Source organism: Canis lupus, chromosome 28 (assembly GCF_003254725.2).
Source record: "Canis lupus dingo isolate Sandy chromosome 28, ASM325472v2, whole genome shotgun sequence".
Lineage (NCBI taxonomy): Eukaryota > Metazoa > Chordata > Mammalia > Carnivora > Canidae > Canis > Canis lupus.
This window is the reverse complement of record NC_064270.1, coordinates 22,944,023-22,964,836: the sequence shown is the minus strand read 5'-3', so window position 1 is coordinate 22,964,836 and position 20,814 is coordinate 22,944,023.

Here is a 20,814-nt window from a genome sequence, read left to right as displayed (position 1 = left end):
CTGGAACACTCTAGGATTCAAAGACTATTTCTTCCTTGAAACATCTCCCTTGGAATTGAGTGGTGGGTGGAACATGGGCTCCAGTTGTCATATGGCCCATTTCCCCCAGAGCACTGTCTGTATCCACCAAAGTGAACAGCCTTTCAGAGCCCTCTACTCTCTCTTGATCCTCTTTCTGATGTTCTGACTCACTGTGTTGACTAAACAGGCTGACACAACTCAGTGCTTCCCTAGGACTGCATGTCCTAGTGGAAGGCATCCAGGTACCTTTGCTCACTAAGGCTACAAGCACCCCATTCAATCTTTATACCAGAAGAGATTTAATATAAAGTATAATTTATATTGTTTATAATTTCATTGATGCATACATTTATTCTAAGACGATGTTCCCTTTGGTTAACTGTCAAAAACCATGATTATTACAGGAGGTTATTTTTTACTGTAACTGCTTAAAGGTACATAAAAGCAACTCTCTTTAATTATCTTCAAATTCAGAAAAGAATTCTACCTATACCTTTAAAAGAAGCTGAAAGAAATGGGTGCCTTTATTTATCTCTACCAGGCTTTGAGTGGACTCTTTAAAAATTGTATTGGTTCATGCTCAGAACCAGTAAAGCAATATGAAAAAAAATGGAACAAAATGGTTCCTCATGGGTTTCCTATTTCTCTCTCCACTGTTTTTTTTTTAAGAACATGCAATGCAGTTATGCCTCTGGATGGACTCCCTTTGTTCAACATTATTGCCTTTGCCACCTGCCTTGAAATGGTCCTTCAAGGGTTTTGATAAATCAGTTGCAAAGGTGTCTGGTTTCATTGTAACATCTGTAAATGCCTTTTCTGAAAGGCTCTTTTTATGCTACCTAGAGAAATTCACCTCAGTGAGTCTTTGGAGAACCCTAAAATCATCTCTAATATATCAGAAAGGGAAAGGGTATTATTTTTCTCTCCTATCTTTACTTTGGAAAGGCTCTGAGGGCATTTCAGAGGAAGGAAAGCAAGTAATGAAAGGAAAATGATCATTTTGAGAGACTCCTCTGCAACTGCCTTTTTTTTTTTTTTTTTGGATACTATGATGCTAAGAAGTTTAAATATGACCTTTGAGACCTAGTATTCTTCACTAGTCATTCACCCCCTACCCCTCACTGAGGTGTTTCCTTTTTTTACCCCAGCCAGGTAAATGAGGAGATGCTACAGGGACTTAGAGACACTGACCTCCCCCTCCCAACCCTACCAACTGAAATAGGCATTTGTCCTTTGTGGGCTCACCTTTAGAACCACAGGACAAAGTTTCAAAAAGATGGCCACTGGCAAGGTTGGAAGGGTTCGTAGGCATAAAGCTATATCTGTGCCCACCAGATCATCCAAAACAACCTACAGATCATTAGTGTGCAATAGAGATCCATACAACTTTAACCAGGTGACTAGATTAAACTAAATTATTTAGATATTCAGAAATCAACCAATTGTAGGCTGGTCTGTGATTTTCCAATTGACGAGTTCGTGAGGGTAAAGACTATCCAAATAAGTGGGGATAGAATTTTCCCCTGAAGGAAACAGAGATCAATTGTACTAAGATAGTAATTTGGGGCCAAGGAATTAGGCAATTCATTGGACTGGAGGTAGGAGAGACTTGCTTCTTTCTCAGTCCTGAATTCTGAGGTGAGAGAAAGTTTGTCCACATAGACACAACCAAACAGCAAGAGGTACCAACCTGCAACCTCCACTCTGAGGGAGCAACAGCAGCAGTAGGACCTCTTGTCTTCAGGCTCACTCTTGCTTCTGAGCTCCAGCAAAAAAAAAAAAAAAAAAAAAAAAAAAAAACTAGGTCTGATGGTATAGAGGAGGGTTTCTCGGTTTCTCTCTCTGGACTTCAGCAAGAGCCAGTTCTAGACACAGCCTGGAGACTGTGTCTAGACACACAACATCTTCTGACCAAGGCACATGAGTGTACTTAAGGTCCATGATGCCAATTCTGTGTTAAGTTTGAATTGCAACAGTTGATTGCCGAGAGCTACAAATTCTGATGCCTAGAGCTCTGCCATGTTGTGCCCTTAATGTGCACACTGAGGGAAAGACTAACCAGCATTTGGAGAACTTGGAACTCAACCATTTTGGATATTGATCTTGAAGGGGACAACTGAGTCCCATTTTTTCTAACTAGTGACTAAGATATTCTCTCCCCCCCTTCTTCCTCCATCTCATCCTTTTTTTCCCCTTGAAAATTGTTATCAATAATACAACTACTGTTTATTGACTAAAATCTATTCACTGATATACTAACAAGGCTTCTAATTCAGTACATCTAAAACTGAACCCATCATCTTCCTCCTTTGGCCAGCTTCTTGCTTAAATTATCTTTCTGTGCCACCACTCATTCTCCCAGTCATCAAAACTCAAAATTTCAGTATCCCTTTGGATTTCTCCCCTGGTTCCATGCTCATAAACTTCTTATATCTTCTGCTTGGTTCCATGGTCACAAACTTGGTCTATCTTCTGCCTTTAAAATATCTCACCCCTATGCTTTCTTCTCTGCCAGGATAGCTTCTCTTCTTCAAAGGATTTTTTTTTTACCTTCCTTGCTGCCAGAAGGTCGTAGATCATCATTTTTTGTTTCCCTGCCATCCGTCTATCCCAGCTCCAATAAACCCCATGCACTTGCCACACAAGTAATTCCCTTATATTATGATTTTGAATATATTCAAAATCCTCAGTAACTCACTTTTACTTATGATGTTGAATCTAAACATAGTTGATTCTTGTTATACTGTAATCACTGTAGTTATACTTTACAAAAATCACTCTGGACACTGAATTAGCAAACACTGAACCATTATTGCTCCCGGGTTCCTGAGAGCTTCTGATCATATACTTTTATCAAACCATCTATACATAACCTTCTTTATATGTCAAAAAGACCCCTATTTAATACATATTGTTGATTCATGAACATTGAACTCATAACCAAAAGCACTATAATTCATATATTTTCTCTCTAAGACACATCACAACCTTCTCCCACTTAGGGAAACAAGACAGCACTTTAGCACTAAGCTTGCAGGCCATTCAACATCAGTGCAAAATATCTGGAACTAAATGATTGTAAAAAGAACACCTGTTTACAGTCTGAGAGCTAAAAATAAAAAGACCTTTTTTAACCTCAGCTGAGAATGAGTGTTAGGTGGCTCAAGTTTTTTGCTACTCTGCGCATCTCCAAGAATGACCATGAAAGGGCCATGAATATTGACTTGGGGGTTACAAATAAATTTTAGTGAATAAATAAACTTCAAATATGGAATCCATGAATAACAAGGATTAACTATGCCACCTCATGTTGTATTTCAAAGCCTGCAATAACAAGGTCACTTCCTCTTCTCTCTCTGGTATTATACTCCATTGTGTCCCTATATTCCACTCCTGATGGATACTCAATCTTTCTGAATTTACTTCCTATTTTCTTGCCTTTTCTTTCTTCATGCCACTCCTTATTAGTTGCACCAATTAATAAGTCTTTGGTTGCAAGTAACAGAAATTAATGAGAATTGACTAAAGAAACACAACAGGTATTAACTAGAAGGGTGGCTCACAGACTCAAAAGAAAAACTGGGCAATCAAGAACCAGGGAGGCTATGTGCCAAGGAAGCAAAGGGAGCTCATGGACCTTCTAGGAGTCTATCTTCTGCATGACTCTACTCCAGCTAATTCCATTGCACTCCCCATCTTATGCCTCCAAGTTTCTCATTCTTAGGAGAGACAACCTGATTGGCCTATCTGAATAAGTTGTCTCTTACCCTCATTGTGTCTCAATCCCACTAGCTTAATAGCTAAAGTAAGGTAGAATGATAATGGAGCTCTCTGTCTCATTTTTCCCCCACTTTGGATAGTGTGGCAGAGTCTTTTGCCAGTGTAAGACTGGGATTGGGGCTGCCCAGATAAAGACAATAATCATTGCATCTGTTTTTTTTCCCCCTTATATTCATAGTCTAGAATTCTACTTGTCCTTCAATTTCCATCTAAATATGACCTCCTTCTGTAGGAGATCATATTCATATTCAGCCCGATTGTATAGCTATATGTAAACTGTTCTTATCATTCATTCACTTATTTATTCATCAAAGATGCATTAAGTACCTCCTGTATGTAGAGACTGTACTAACCCTCCCTTGCTCTGGACTTCTGGAGGGCAGGGAGTATAGCTGTTCATCTTGAAACACCAGTAGGGACTAATAATGGCCCAGTGGATTCCACATGGAAATTGCCCATATTCAAGCAGATTGAGTTTATTTGAGAATGAGTCCTTTGGGGTTGCCTGGGTGGCTCCATCTGCCTTCAGCTCAGGTCCTGGGATCAAGCCCCACATCAGCTTCCCTGCTCAGCAGGGGGCCTGCTTCTCCCTCTCCTCCTCCCCTAGCTTGTGCTTTCTCTCTCTCTCTGTCAAATAAAAAATAAAATCTTAAAAAAAAAAAAAAAAAAGAATGAGTTTTTTTGTGAGAGTCATGTATTTTGGTGTAGTTGACTTTCTGGTCAACATGATAACCAATGCTCTATATAATTCATTTATGTCTATAATTTACCCCAGAGTGACCCAGCTAGAAGGATGATACATTACATAGCAGAATAAAAATTTACACACACACACACCACACATATTTTTAATGATTCCAAAGGAAAAATTCTCAGAGACCTTCATCAAAACATAGCACCGGGGATCCTTGGGTGGCTCAGCAGTTTAGCACCTGCCTTTGGCCCAGGGCATGATCCTGGAGTCCTGGGATTGAGTCCCACATCAGGCTCTCTGCATGGAGCCTGCTTCTCCCTCTACCTGTGTCTCTGCCTCTCTCTCTCTCTCTCTCTCTCTCTCATGAATAAATAAATAAAATATTAAAAAAAAACATGGCACCAAAAGAGATTACAGAATTTTCTTCTCCAGTTGTGTTAAGATCCATTTGTTAATTCAGCAAATAGCTTATCTGTTTGTCAAGAGTTAGCACAGTAGTAGTGGGGCAAGTGTATGAAACAGGTAGAGACACACATCTTTATATCCGATTATAATATGAAAAATAAATTAATATTTAATTAATTTTAATTTTTAATAGTAAACAATTCTAATGACAAGAAGAAATAGGTATAGCCTAGCCTTTGAGTTTATGAAGACACAAAAACAAACAAATTAGAGCACAATGGATAAGAAGTTATAAAGATGCAAGACTATAGAAATACTATGTAGATTTGACTTAAGTCACTATAATAGAACTTGTAAAGTCCAGCAGACATTCCCAGGCAATGATATATTCCCCAATAGGATGCCATGTATCCCTTTATATCTGCCCACACTCTGTATTCTTTATGGGCCAGAGGATCAAAATCTGGACTCACAACAAATAATTTGTACATGTTCTTGAGAATATTCAAAGCCCTTTTCCAAGAAAAAAGATACACTCTTTGTCCAGCAAGCCTGTGGTGAAGTGGGACATGCTCTGAATGAGATAGCACATCCTCATCTTAACCTTTCACTTCAGCAGACCAGCTCGGCCTCTTTCATGACTGGCTATTCAGAGTACATTTTGGCTGATAGTCTTGACTGTCTGCATTCCTGAGATCTGTACTTTCCCAAATTGGCTACCACTCAATTCCTATCAAAGACTTGCTTAAAACAGCTGTAATTTTCAAGAAAGTGTCTAAAGGACATGTTGAGAAATCCCTTCTTTCTTCAAGGTTCTTTAAGTGACGTTCATCTCATACAGCAAAGTACCCGGACCACAATACCTCAACTTCTTACAAAAATGTATTTGTGGATTTTTACCACTCTCAACTTTTACATACAACTGCCCCCCCCCACCAAAAAAAATTACTTTTAATAACATTTCTGTCTTCTTCTTTTTTTAAATATTTTATTTATTTATTCATGAGAGACACAGAGAGAGAAGCAGAGACACAGTCAGAGGGAGAAGCAGGCTCCGTGCAAGGAGCCTAATGTGGGACTCAATCCCAGGACTTTAGGATCACACCCTGAGCCAAAGGCAGACATTCAACCACTGAACCACCCAGGTGTCCCTGCTGTCTTCTTTCCTTCAAATTTTTTCTTGAATGTGGTGTCCACTAGAAACTCTGTGTCCTTTAAACAAACATCTACAGGATAAATTCCTCTTTCGCTGGAATTCAAAGACAAAGTTTGTCTCTATAGGATGAATTTGATATTTTCTTGTTATCAGATAGTAAACATCATGCAAACTACCATTTCCCTTCTTGTCCCTTTTTTGTTCCAGAAAACCCAAGAGCTTAAATCAGTCATTGAGGTCATCTATTGTAAAGTTATTCCATTCTGAGGGTTAAAAAGATTTGTACCCTATTTTCCCTCCCTTTCTTGCTCTATGTTGTATATTGCTTAATTTTTGAAGCTGTTTCAAACACTTTTGTAATAGGTGGGAGATAAACTTTAAACCAATGCAGATTTAATTTGTGATCCTACCTCCATTAATTCAAACTCTTGTCAAGCTCCAAAATCAGGAGTAATATCTCCTTGAGTACTTGTTCCAATGCTACTCAGCACTGGGAAAGGGGGGAAAGTAATCTGTGTTTTACTTTCTCAAAGATGCAACCAGTAAGAACATTTGTCTGAGCATCAATAACAATTAGATCTTAATTGTAAGGATATGTTCCAAGTAACATTCTGTTCCCAGAGGAGCAGGTTTGGGTAATTTGAACATCAGATTAAATTTGTCCTTTGCCGTGAAAGTCGTGCTAAAGTGGGTACTAACCAAGCTCAAAGTGATGAGGTAGAGGTATAGATTCTGAACTTGCATAAAATCTTTGGACATTCTTCTTGGCTGATTAAAACCAGACCTATGAAAGAGGAACATTATGTGTTTACTGTTATATTGTTATTGCATGTAATTGTTTATATGGTCCATATTTATACAATGATAATTTAATGAATAAGGTTAGTCAGTTCTTGTAACTCTGATATGATTTCAAAGCCTTTGCTAGCCTCTCTCTGCACTGAGAATAAAACCTGAACTCCCTATATAGCCTATAAGCCTGGCATGGCCTCACCCCTACCTCGCTCTCCAGCCTTCTTTCCAATACCTTCTGACTCACTCTGCTCCATCTATACTTCAGTCCTTTCTGTTCCTTTAACTTCATATCTGCCATCACAAACTCTTATGTGCTTGCTGTTCCCTATACCTTCCCTTCCCCCCATGTCTGGTTCTTTTAATCTCAGCTAAAACAAGATGATGTCTTCTGAGAAGATGCCCAATCACTGTCTATCACAACACTTTCCTATTTCCTTTCCAGCACTTGTCAGATCTTCTCTTTATTGTCTACTACACTAGATAATAAGCTTCATGAAGGTAGTGCCTTACACACAGTCATATCTTTGTGCAGAGCTAAGAGCTTTGTTCCTTTTCTTAGATTATTTTGTGCAACGATACAATTGGAACTCCCCAATTCTCAATTGGCAGAACAATCCATAATCAAAAAAGATAGCATATTAGAACTAGAACATCCCTTAGAAGTAATCTAGTCCTTAATTTTATTGAAAACAGAATTTAGGAATAAAGTGAAGTAGCTTACCCAAGGCACATGATCGTAAGACTAGACCAGGGCTCTAGTCCAGGGCTCTAATTACCTTTCAATAAATGCTCTATTTCTCACTGTCTTTCAGCATTGGTCTTCCAATGGGTAAATCAAGGGGCAAATCAGTTACAGTGAATGATTTGTCCAAATATATCCAGGACTTTCCTGGTTTTATCACTGAAAGTCCCATGTCCTATGAACCCACTCAGGCCTGGACAAATTAGATGTTGGTCACCCTAAACAGGCCAGTATCTATGTTGTGTTATCATCTCCAGTGTACCTGTTGATACATCTTCCCTCCTCCCAGTATGTGTGTTACTACAGGTAATAAAGAGCATGAGCAGTACATGCCCAGATCAACTAAGATGGATATTTCCTAAAAATCTATCACTAGTAAATGATCAACAGAAAATCAACAAGCCCAATGTCAGCAGACAGACTTTGAATTCAGAAACATTCGCTTTTTTTATCAAGAATCTAGGGCCTGATAAAACATTCTATTGGAACAATTGTGTCTTAGTCTACTCAGGCTGCATAACAAAATGCTATGGGCTGAGTGTTTTAAACAACATAAATTTATTTTCTGACAATTTTGGAGGCTGGAAGTCCAAGATCAAGGAGGGTGCCAGCATGGTTGGATTCTGGTGAGGACTCTCTTCCTGGCATAGTCCCCCACATCCCCTCTCCTTCCAGTTCTCCAGGGAAGAGCATGTTTGTAGAATTTACTCATGATTTACAGTGATTGAGTGAGTCACCAGAAGAAAGTGAAACAGCTAATCCCAGGCAGATCCCAAATTTCTGCTCAGACCCTGGAAGGAACTCTGGGCAATGCCAACCACAGAATATCAATTTACTTCTTAAAATTATTTTGCCCAGAGATCCCTGGGCGGCGCAGCGGTTTGCACCTGCCATTGGCCCAGGGCACGATCCTGGAGACCGGGGATCGAATCCCACGTCGGGCTCCCGGTGCATGGAGCCTGCTTCTCTCTCTGCCTGTGTCTCTGCCTCTCTCTCTCTCTCTCTCTGCGTGTGTGACTATCATAAATAAATAAAATAAAATAAAATAAAATAAAATAAAATAAAATAAAATAAATAAAATAAAATAAAATTATTTTTCCCAAAAGCAATCACACAGTGGTTCTCAGGCTCTCCAAACTGGAATGGGCTGAGTACTTCTGGATTATTTGGACTTTATTCTTAGCTTCTTCAAAAAACACAATACACTCATAATTATTCTGACACAGAATTCTTGTATCCAGGTAAGTCAAATATTTTAAAATTAAGGAAATACACCCCAACTAGAGCATTTTAATGATTTTTTTCTTTGCAATGGTCTGGAGATAGAAACATGTCCAAAATATAGCTTGCTGGCCTGCTATTATCTATGGTATTAAATCTTTTCTAAAAACCACAGCTGTAAAGAACAACAACAAAAATTCTTAACCATGACATCAGCCAGCAAACATAGTAAATTTGAAAACTTATAAAATTTTATCTTTAGTGTCATTAATCTCCTCCCCCCACCATACAACTTTTCAGAATCCCTTCTTTTTTTTTTTAAGATTTTATTTATTTATTCATGAGAGACACAGAGAGAGGCAGAGACACAGGCAGAGGGAGAAGCAGGCTCCTGGCAGGAACCCCAATGCAGGACTCGATCCCAGACCCTGGGATCACTCCCTGAACCAAAGGCAGATGCTCAATTGCTGAGCCACCCAAGTGTCTCAGAATCCCTTCTTTTATGAACATCTAGTGCCATTGTCTTTTTTCCCCACTATTTTCAAGAAAATTGCCTGTATCTGCATATGAATTTAAATCCCTGCTCTTTCTCCCCACCAATAGATATATATTTAAACCTCATCTCTGTCTATGAAAATGATCTAATTGCTTGGTAAATAATTTCAGAGACTAGGTAGTTCATAGTAGGTGACCTGCTCGTACTATCTTTGAAAATAGCACTAAATATTGACTCTTTTTGAAAATACACTGGTGCCTTGTGTAGGGCTTCCAGGACTGCCATAACAAAATACCACAAACCAGTTTGCTTAAACAACACAAATTTATTTTCTCACAGTTCTTAAGTTGAAAGTCCAAGACCAAAGTGTGAGCAGGCTTGTTTCTCCTGAGGCTTTCTTCCTTGGCTTGCAAGTGTCTGCCTTCTTACTGTATCCTCACATGTTTTTTTCCTCTGCATACAGGCATCCCTGGTGTCTCCTGCTCTTCTTATAAGAACACCAGTTACACTGGATTAGGGCTCCACCATTATGACCTCATTTAACCTTAATTATCTACTTAAAGGCCCTACCTCCAAGTATATTGGAGGTTAGGGCTTTAATATATGAATTACTAGAGATTAACAAAAGTAAAGAGAAGAAAATCACAACAGATAAAGATTCATAGGGTGCCTGGGTGGCTCAGTCAGTTGAGTATCCAACTCTTGATTTCACCTCAGGTCATGATCTCAGGGTTGTGAGATAGAGCCCTACATCAGGCTCCTTGCTCAGCAGAGGAGTCTGCTTCTCTCCTCTCTCCCCCTGCCCATCCCCTTGCTTGCTCTCTGTCTCTCCTTCAGTAAATGAATAAATCTAAAAAAAGATAAAGATTCACAAAATAGAGAAGAGAATCAAAGCATACAACTATGGAAAGGCATCAGTTCACAAAGGAAGACAGCAAGAGAGAATGAAAAGAATAAGGGAACTACAAAACCAGAAAATAGCTTATAAGATAGAATTAATAAGTTCTTAGCTAAAAATAATTACTTTAAATGTAACTGGATTAAATTTTTCAATCAAAAGATATAGAGTATTCCCCAAATGAATGAGAACATATAATGTTTTTCCTTCTCCGACTGACTTACTTCACTCAGCATAATACCCTCCAGTTCCATCCACGTTGAAGCAAATGGTGGGAATATAAATAATAGTGAAAGGGAATATAAGGGAAGGGAGAAGAAATGTGTGGGAAATATCAGAAAGGGAGACAGAACGTAAAGACTGCTAACTCTGGGAAACGAAATAGGGGTGGTAGAAGGGGAGGAGGGCGGGGGGTGGGAGTGAATGGGTGACGGGCACTGGGGATTATTCAGTATGTTAGTAAATTGAACACCAATAAAAAATAAATTAAAAAAAAAGATATAGAGTAGATGGACAGATTAAAAAAGCATGGCCCAACTATATAATGCCCATAAGAGACTCATTTTAGCATTAATAACACATAAGGCTTATGTGAATTGATGAAAAAAAGGTATTCCATGAAAGTTGAAAGCAAAAGAGCAGCGGTAACAATACCTAAATCAGACAAAACAGATTTTATGCCAAATATTATAATAAGAGAAAAAGAGAAAAAAAAAGAGAAAAAGAAAGTCATTGTATCACTATGATATCATTATATCATGACTTTCTTTTGGGGGTCAATGCCTCAAGAGGATATAATAATCATAAATATATATGCACCCATTGTTGGAGCATCTAAATATATTAAACAAATGCTAACAGATCTGCTGGGAGAAATATACAAAAGTAAAAAAAAAAATAGTAAGGGACCCAGATACCCCACTTTCAATAATGAATAGATCATCTGCACAGAAAATTAACAAGGAAATGTTAGACTTGAATCATACTTTAGACCAAAAGGACTTAACAGACATATACATAATATTCCATCCAACAATGGCAGAATACACCTTCTTCTAAGTGTACACAGAATATTCTCGAGGATAGACCACAAAACAAGTTTTAGCAAATTTAAGGTAAAAATCATACCAAGTATCTTTTTAAACCACAATAATATGGAACTAGAAATCAATAATAGGAGTAAAGCTAGAAAATTCACAAATATGTGGAAATTAAACAACACACTCCTGAGCTACCAATAGGTCAAAGTAGAAACCCAAAGAGAAATAAAAAAATATCCTGAAACAGATCAATGGAAACACAAGATGCTGAATTCTATGAGATGCTCCAAAAACAATTCTAAAAGAGATTTTACAGCAATAAATTGTTACACTGAGAAAAAAAGATCTCAAATGAACAACCTAATTGAAGACCTAGAAAAAGAACAAACTAAATGCAATTAGCAAAAGAAAGGAAATAACAAAGATCAGAGCAGAAAATAAATGAAATACCAGAATTAAAATAGAAAAGGTCAACTAAATCATGAACCGATCTCTTAAAGATAAACAAAATTGAGAAATATTTAGCTAGACTAAGAAAAAAAAATAGGAAAGACTCCAATAAATAAAACCAAAATCAGAGGAAGAGACATCACAACTGATACCACAGAAATACAAAGAATCCTAAGAGACTACTATGAATAATTACACACCAAAAACAAAACAAAACACCTTGGATCAACTAGAAAAAAAAAATGCGTAAATTCCTAAAAACTACAACTTACCAAGACTGAATCAAGAAAATTTGAACAGACCAATAATGAGTAAAGAGATTGAATCAGTAATCAAAAACCTCCCAAAAAAGAAGGGCTCAGGACCAGATCGTTTCACTCATGAATTTTACCAAATTTAAAAAAAAATTAATCCCAATCTTTCTTAAACTCTCAAAAAATTGAAGAGGAGGGAATATTCTTAAACTTATTTTATAAAGGCAGCACTACCATGATACTAAAACTACTCAAGGACACAATAAGAAAAGAAAATTATAGGCCAATATTCTTGATGAACATATATTCATATTTCCTATGGAACTGAAAAAACTGTTCTCCAACACTATGTGAAAGAGATATAGTTACTCTCCATTCTCTCCAATACTTAGTATTGTCAATCCTTCTAATTTTAATCATTCTTAAGTATGTGTAGTATGTCTCTTTGTATTAGGAGGACAAAACTTTTTTTTCCAGAGACCTCCTGGAAGTCAATGTATTGGCCATGGCCAGATCTCATGCCCATGTCTCAGCTACAAGGCTGTGTCTCATGTCTATGCCTTAGCAAGGTGTGGCACTTTTAGCCTCGAGTAGAAGATGATTCTCCAGCAAAAAGAAGGGAAATGGAATGGTGTTATTTGGACAACTGACAATGCTTCCCAAGTGTCCCAAGGTTCACCGGTTGAGATCGACTGCAAGCTGCTGAATGCAGTGATAAGGACTTGATAACTGAGTTCTTTTAAAAGAAGATAAAAACGCAAAGCAGACTCAAGTTTTGAGCTTGGGTTATTAGATACAATTGGCATTAGTGGGAAAGGTGTGGAGCCAGATTTGGTTCACCCTGTATTTGCAGAATCAGACTCTGTTGACCCACAGCCCTTCCAGTGGTTTCTGGGATTTTGAAGTACAGTTCAGTCTCCCTGGGTCTTTTAAGAACTTTACAAGTTGTCTGGAAGGAACAAATCACGCCTACTCTGAGGAAATTAGAGTGAGTGGATCAGAACTGGTTGTCATCATATCATTAGCTCAAGTATGAAATATAGCAAGAATCCATGTCCCACCACATGCCTTTGAATCCTGATGAACTAGCTAGGTGTCTTCCCTATCAAGAGAGCCTACTTAAAGCACTGACATTTGGATGGAAATCCTAGGAAAAGTTGGTAGTGTGTTCCCCAAGTTTTAGGGCAAGTATTTGCAGAGAAAGATTATCTACGTTGCTAGTATATTTCAAGTTAATCATCCCTCCTCTTAGGGTGTTCCCAACGACAGTGACAATACAATGGCAAAAAGCCATTGTTACAGTCCATGTCGCAACATTAAAAATATGAGCATGCTAGGAAATGATTTCTAATAACCAGAGTTTGATCTCCATTTTTATTTATGCAGACACAAAGGACTATTTGGGTTAGTAATTATATTTTTGGCATTTCCTGGGGTTTCAAATTACTTACTGGAAACAGGCTGCTGAATTCAAATACTGGATTCTAAACTTCTTATTAATCTATAAGCCATTGCTCAACAAAGATAATGGAAATGCGGTACCAGTAAGTCACAACTTGGAATGGAAAGTAGATTATTGGAATTCAGAGTGGATTTTTAGGATTTTGGTAACAGCTTCTTACAAAAACTTTAGTGGACTTACCATGTGACTGAGACAGACCTAGAAATTTTAATTTTTTTTTCTTTTTCAGTTCTGCTATTATGGAGTTGTTTGTTTCTAGAGAAAATCTAGCATTTTTTTTCAAGTCTTGCCAAGGATATGTCTGTATTATTTAATTTACCACCGTGTGCTTCAGTTTTCAAATTCCATTATGCATACTACCATGTATAGCTCTGTGTGCAAGTGTGTGGGTGCATGTGTGTACAGAGAAAGAAAGAGAGTGTTTCAAAATTGCCTCAAGAAAATACTCAATATCCAGCCAGTAATAGCCTATGAAAGCCAATTTCTTAATAGGGAAAGAGATAATTATGAGCATAAACACAGCACTTTTGGGACTCCTTCTCTCAGATTCCCTGGAGAACATATGTTCTCAGAGCCCAGAGGGAGATTTCTACCACCCCCACTCAGCATGCCCTCTGCATAACAGGCTGACTCTGAGATAAGGGAGAGAATCAATCTTCAAACAACCCTTTCTCTACCTTCCACTTATGATAATGGCAAGTTGGATGCATTACTGTCCTATCTTAAAATCTACTCTTAAGTCTGTGTGTATATGTGGTGTGTGTGTGTGTGTGTGTGTGAGAGAGAGAGAGAGAGAGAGAGAGAGAGAGACTATCTTCTACACAAAAACAGAAAAAAGGCATAATTCTCTTTTCCTTCCAATACAACCAGCTTCATGTTCAGGTCAGAAGACAGAAAGCTTATTAACCAAGGCTCAACTCTATGCAAATATTAGCCTTGTTGCATTTTTATCTTTGTCCTTTCTCTTTCCCCTTTCCCAGTGTTCTGATCATACACTCAGCTTCACTGCTCTCCCTCCCCTCCTCCATCACTAATGCCTGCAAGGGGATCTGATCGAGTATCAATTCCCATCATAAGTCTATCTGGGTGACTTGAAGCGATGATACTCCACGTTTTCCCACACAACACATGTGATGGATGCCACTCACATGTCAGACACACTGCTGAGGATGTAAAGGGTGAAAATTCCACTCTTTTCTCTTATAAGCATAGGAAAAAAGCTAAGTGCAGGTGAGTAAGAGAAAGCTATTGCAGGGATAATGTTAAATCTGCTTTAATTTACAGAGTGACATAATTTGCAAGTTTCATTACTTTAGATGCAATTAATGACAAATTACTTCTGTCCCATCTTACCAGTGTGACTCTTAATGGTGGCTTTCCTTTCAGATCCTTTCTCCATTTTTCCTATCCTTTTTGGGCCCTGAGAGGGTACCTTTATGACCTGCTTTACCTCTGTTTTTTTATCTTCTAGCCAGTTGAGACAGCAACAGAAATTTGGAAGGCAGGAGGAAAGGGAACTTAGTGTATTTGTTCTCATATCTTTCTCTGCTGGCCATGGAACCTCTTCCAAAGGCCACTTGACTCCTGGCAGGCAGCCTTCTTCCATATCTGCAACCTGTGTTATAGCTACAGCTCTCTCTGGTGTCCAGGAATAGTTCCCTCCCCGTATCCCCCAGGGATGAGGGAAGAGGGGAGATGGAGGCCTCCCTGTTATTAACCCTGGGGTACTTAACCAACCCTTGCTCGTTCCTCTTAACTTTGTTTGCACCTTTGTAATAGTCCACAATTGAGTATGCCACTCTGTTTTCTCTTCCCTGCTGGGACCCTGATTAATGTTACAGTTGGGAACCAATACCTCTCCCAAGAGTTCTGATGCTTAATAGGATGTTGTTCTTGTTGATATCATGAAGACTGAAAACCCATGATATCTAAAAGGAATCTCTCTCAAATGGTGGATGTGGATTCTGGCAACTGAGAGTTGAATTATTTGAGGACAAGATATCCATTCTTCATTAGCACTGCCTCAATGGCTTTTTTCTCCCTGAACTACTAGGGCACATCTTTCTTTCCATGCTTTTTCTCTTTACCAGAGTAGTGTCCTTCAATCAATATTTTAAGGATGGCCAAGAATCCATAAAGCCTTTTGTGACCCATGTTTTCCATTCTTAATCCAAGAGTTTACAACAATCTCCCAGAAACACATACACACACACATACACCTTTTAACAATTATAATTTTAATACTCTAAACATGAATTCTTACTATTTATCAGATCTCAGACAATGGTTTGGTTCATGGTCTGATATTGAGTCTTGTATAAACGGACATTAGAGTAAAGAAGTTAAAAGCATGCCATTTGCTTTCAGAGCCAGATGGGCTGGGTTGGAGGCTTAGATCTTCCATTAGCCCTCTGTATGTGTATATGTTATATAACTTTGCTATATGTCAGCTTCCTGAAAGGAGAAAGATATAACAATACTTTCACATGATCATTGTGAAAATCAAATGGGATATTTGTCCTGTTTTTAAGCATGTGCCTGATGCATAGTCTACGCTAAGTAAATATTAGCTAAACAAAATATAAAGAACAGATTGTGGTGTTTCCATTAAGCTCCTTGAAGGTAACAGCCTGTCTTCACATCTTTGTGTTCTCCTCAATAGATTTTCAATACATACTGTGGATGGATAGGTGATGGATGATGGATGGCGTCAAGGAGATCAGCCTCAAATAAAAACTTATTGAGGCTACTTTAGATTTTACTTGGCAGAGACGACATTTTAAGAATTTCCAACCAGTCCTTTGAGCCCCTGGATGTGCTTTTTCTTTCTGCTTAATTCACTTGAGTCATAGGTGCACACTCTTGCATTTACAGGTTGTCTTTTCACTTTTCTTTCAAATTCCCTTCTCCATGTTTTGCCGTCCTCATTCCAGCTTTTTGGAAGCTTCAAACAGGTATTTATCTCCTTTGAGGATTATTTTCATGTTTCTTTAAAAGCAAAGGGTGCAGTTCCTGCCAAAGCTAACAGTAAAGGATAGAAGAGATCATTAGTTGACTAAATATTTCCAAAACAAAAGTTGGGAAATTTCACCCCAAGGGTATTGGTATTTCCAGCCATTCTCTATGGATCAACAATTAGACCAAGTTCATCTATCAATTATGAAACAGCCCAGAAAGAATTTGGACTTTAATCTTTGCCAAGTAGCAAAACGAACTGAAAAGTATGGAAAAATACCACACAAATGCCCAAGTTAATTTACTTCTATGTCTGTTACTGTTTTTTCTCTTAACTAGTCTGAAGTTACTAAATCCAAGTCATTATTTCTTTTATCACCTACTATGTGATAGGCACTCTGTATACCCATTAAAAGAATTCCTTTGGAATGAAATCTAGTTTAATTAAAATAATCCCTATGATGCATTTGCATTATTTGGCAAAGCTAGATTCTTCACTTTTTGACCAGAATGGTTTCATCTGTGATTGAATTCATCAGCTACCATGGCTTCAGGTTTTCCAAAGCTGGTAGAGTGGACAGTGCATAGATTTTGGAGTCATTTTTAAATCTGGTTGCATAGTTACCAGTTTTGTGGCTAAGCAAGTTCTTTTGTCTGTGTGATCCTCTTTCCTCCTGAAAAATGAGTGTAATAGGATTTACCTCACTATGCAGAGCTGAAGGATGAATGCAATAGTGCAACCATCTAATATCATTTTCCCTCATCACTTTATACTCATGCATTTTACACAGCATCTAGAACATACTGGAACAAATGCAAGCACTACATAACTTGGTTTTGATTCCTTATTTAACGATCACAAGAGTAGAAATTTAACCAAATTTATTTTGTGAATTTTATATTTCTATGAAAGAAATAACTTGCGCTTTGATGTGAGATTATTGAAACTTATCTTTTTTCATGGCAAGAGTCCTTGTCTTGACTCCTATATGCACATCTATCTCAGATTAGTGGGTTAGTGAAAATACGGGAATAGCCGACATAACCCCTTAGTGCTAAGGTTCTAAATAAATTAAGTTCTGAGGCTTTTTGCCTTTTTTTTTCCCCACTTGAATAGGAACTCTGAGAGCTTGTCCTGGGGAAATCTCCTTTTAATAAAGATAATATATGTGAAGGAGCCAAGGCCTGTTTGTGGATGTTGAAGAGTATATCAGTACACAGGGTACTACTATAGTGTTAGCTGTGGAAGCCAAATTAGGCTAACTTAAGTAACAAAAGTCTCCTAAGTTGGGTATTGGATAACTCACAACATTAAGAGCCTGGAGAGCTGAGCTCAGAAATTGGGGGAAAAAAAACAAACAAGGGAAGTTGGGTACCGTTAAGATCCTGTGGCAGAAATAGTCTTTGCGGACTGCTGCCACCAACCTTGACACTTTTCAAAAAGACCTTAAGTTCTAACAGAGCTACCACAATTAATCTCTAACTACCTCTGTATAGATGTGCTACATTCTTGAGATTAATGTTCTAGTTGTGAGCATCTGATCATCCAGTATAGGTCACATGATTATGCCCTACTCACCATGGAGCTTGGGAAAGACAGAGATCTGTAATGCAGATGGAGAGAAGAGGGACCTTGATTTTAAGCTATCATGATTCTTTAAAAATAGGTAGGTAGCTAACAATACTGTATAAAATTTTGTAACTATGTGAGATGATGGATGTTAACCAAATGTATAGTGGTAATTATTTTGTAATATGTACATGTATGAAATGATTATGTTGTACATCTTAAACTAATACACTTTATATGTATTAATTTATACATATAGCTCATAGTCTCATGACCCCACATACAGATGTGTTCTTTGCAAGGGCTATGGCTGCATTTTGATGGATATAAACTTTCTAGCATGAGCTGGCTGTACATCCTGTATTTAGTTGAGTCTGGCCTCTGAACTCTTGTCATGCTCAGAGCTAAGAGTTCTCTAGAGCCCAGTAAAATTACCAGTGAGCACATCCCCAGAAGTGAGACATCCATGATGGAGATATTGGCTATTGATTTGCTCAAAAATGAAAAATGGAAAATGGATTGCTGAGGTATTTGAAGACATCATGTTAAAAGCGTCTTGTTCCCACCAACAGTGCAAGAGGATTCCCCTTTTTCCACATCCTCTCCAACATTTGTGGTTTCCTGCCTTGTTAATTTTCCCCATTCTCACTGGTGTGAGGTGGTATCTCATTGTGGTTTTGATTTGTATTTCCCTGATGGCAAGTGATGTGAAGCATTTTCTCATGTGCTTGTTGGCCATGCCTCTGTCTTCCTCTGTGAGATTTCTGTTCATGTCTTTTGCCCATTTCATGATTGGATTGTTTGTTTCTTTGCTGTTGGGTTTAATAAGTTCTTTATAGATCTTGGAAACTAGCCCTTTATCTGATACATCATTTGCAAATATCTTCTCCCATTCTGTAGGTTGTCTTTTAGTTTTGTTGACTGATGTGGTTTATGTATACAATGGAATATTACTCAGCCATTAGAAATGACAAATACCCACCATTTGCTTCGACGTGGATGGAACTGGAGGGTATTATGCTGAGTGAAATAAGTCAATCTGAGAAGGACAAACATTATATGGTCTCATTTATTTGGGGAATATAAAAAATAGTGAAAGGGAATAAAGGGGAAAGGAGAAAAAATAAGTGGGAAATATCAGAGAGGGAGACAAAACATGAGAGACTCCTAACTCTGGGAAACGAACTAGGGATGGTGGAAGGCGAGGTGGGCGGGGGGTGGGGGTGATGGGCACTGAGGTGGGCACTTGACTGGATGGGCACTGGGTGTTATTCTATATGCTGACAAATTGAACACCGATAAAAAATAAATTTATTTTAAAAAAGCTTCTTGTTTAATTTTCGGTACTGAACAATGTTTGTTTCCTTCATTTCTGGTCACAGAGGAATAGTTTTGCCAGAGGAAGAGAGGTAACTAAAATATGATAGCAAGACCCATCTCATTGGGTAGTTTGGGTGGTAAAAAGATGGTGCAAGTCAAGTATTTAGTGCAATACTTACTGCTTAATACTTATTCATTAAATTCTAGTAATTATTATTATTATTATTATTATTATTCATGGTATTATCCTGTGTATTACTTATCTCTTCAGTTGAAAGTAACAGATATTTGACTCCTACTAGCATTATCAAATAAAATTTATAAAGGAAATCATTGAAGGAAGTATCTTGTGTTCACAGAATCAAAGGAAGGGCTAAAGCCCCTCTTTTCTACATTGGCTAAGACTCAGAGGTGAGAGAGCTGACCATGTCTAAAGATACAAGTGATTTGGTTTTGCAGGACTATAAACCCTGGTCAGATATGGAGTTGTTCTCATTTCTTCTACCCTGTACATTAAAGCAGAGATTATAACTTCCTTACCTTTGTGTCCCCATGTTGCTCAGCACAATGCCTGCCACATGGTACATGTTCAATAAAAATTTATTGAACTAAATTACCAGCCTATTGATGGGGATGCTAAATAAATATGGCTGGCAAAACAAAACAAAACAAAACAAAGCAAAGTCAAGATCTATAGAAATAGCAATGTATCTGATTTTGGTGGTACAGATGGAGGCCACATTGGGATGAAGACTTTGAGTGGTAGCCTGAGGCTACTTTTCGTCTTCACAAATATAAATGAGATAAAGCTAATACAGCTTGAGTGTCCAGACGTCACTGCTGTGTTCTCTTCTTTCTGTTTTTGGAATCTTCCTCTGCTTTGGAGGAAGTAGAGAGATAAGACCTATTCCTCTTAACCCCTCGGGGCACAAGATTGGCCGCCTTTATTATATTACAGGAGCTGTCTGCCTCAATTGCATTGACAAGACCTGCCAGGCCTGTGCACACATCCTGATCTTTCTAATCCCTTCAGTTCCATCACCTGGACATTTTATTTGAAATTGATTTTTAAATGTCTGAGTAATTGAGGTTTATGTGTAGTTGCCCCTCTGAAACAGAGGTAAGCTGAGGCTGCTTATAGCCTCATTAAATGCTGATTAAAAGTGATTACATTACTGGAGCCTTCAATTGGTGCCATTCCTCAGGGCGCCTATCAGAGAATGGATTCCACACTTGGCAGATCTGAGAGTCTGGAGAGTAGAAACTGTACAGAGTTGGGATTTGCATCCCCTGTTCATCTTCCACAGATGACCAGCTCTCATAGGAGAGCTATTTTCAAGGCTTCCCATCTCCGGGACACATACAAGCCTTCAGGCTCTGGTGAAGACAAAATATCCACTTTTTTCCCCAGAGACATGAGACTCTCACTGGAGTCAATCTTATAATCGGAGTTTTGAGATAGGAAGTCTAATGTTTTTGGCACCTAGAACCCCTCTTTCTGTCTTCCCCCACCCCCACCCCAGGGTCCTACTCATACCCTGTATGTGTGGTCCTG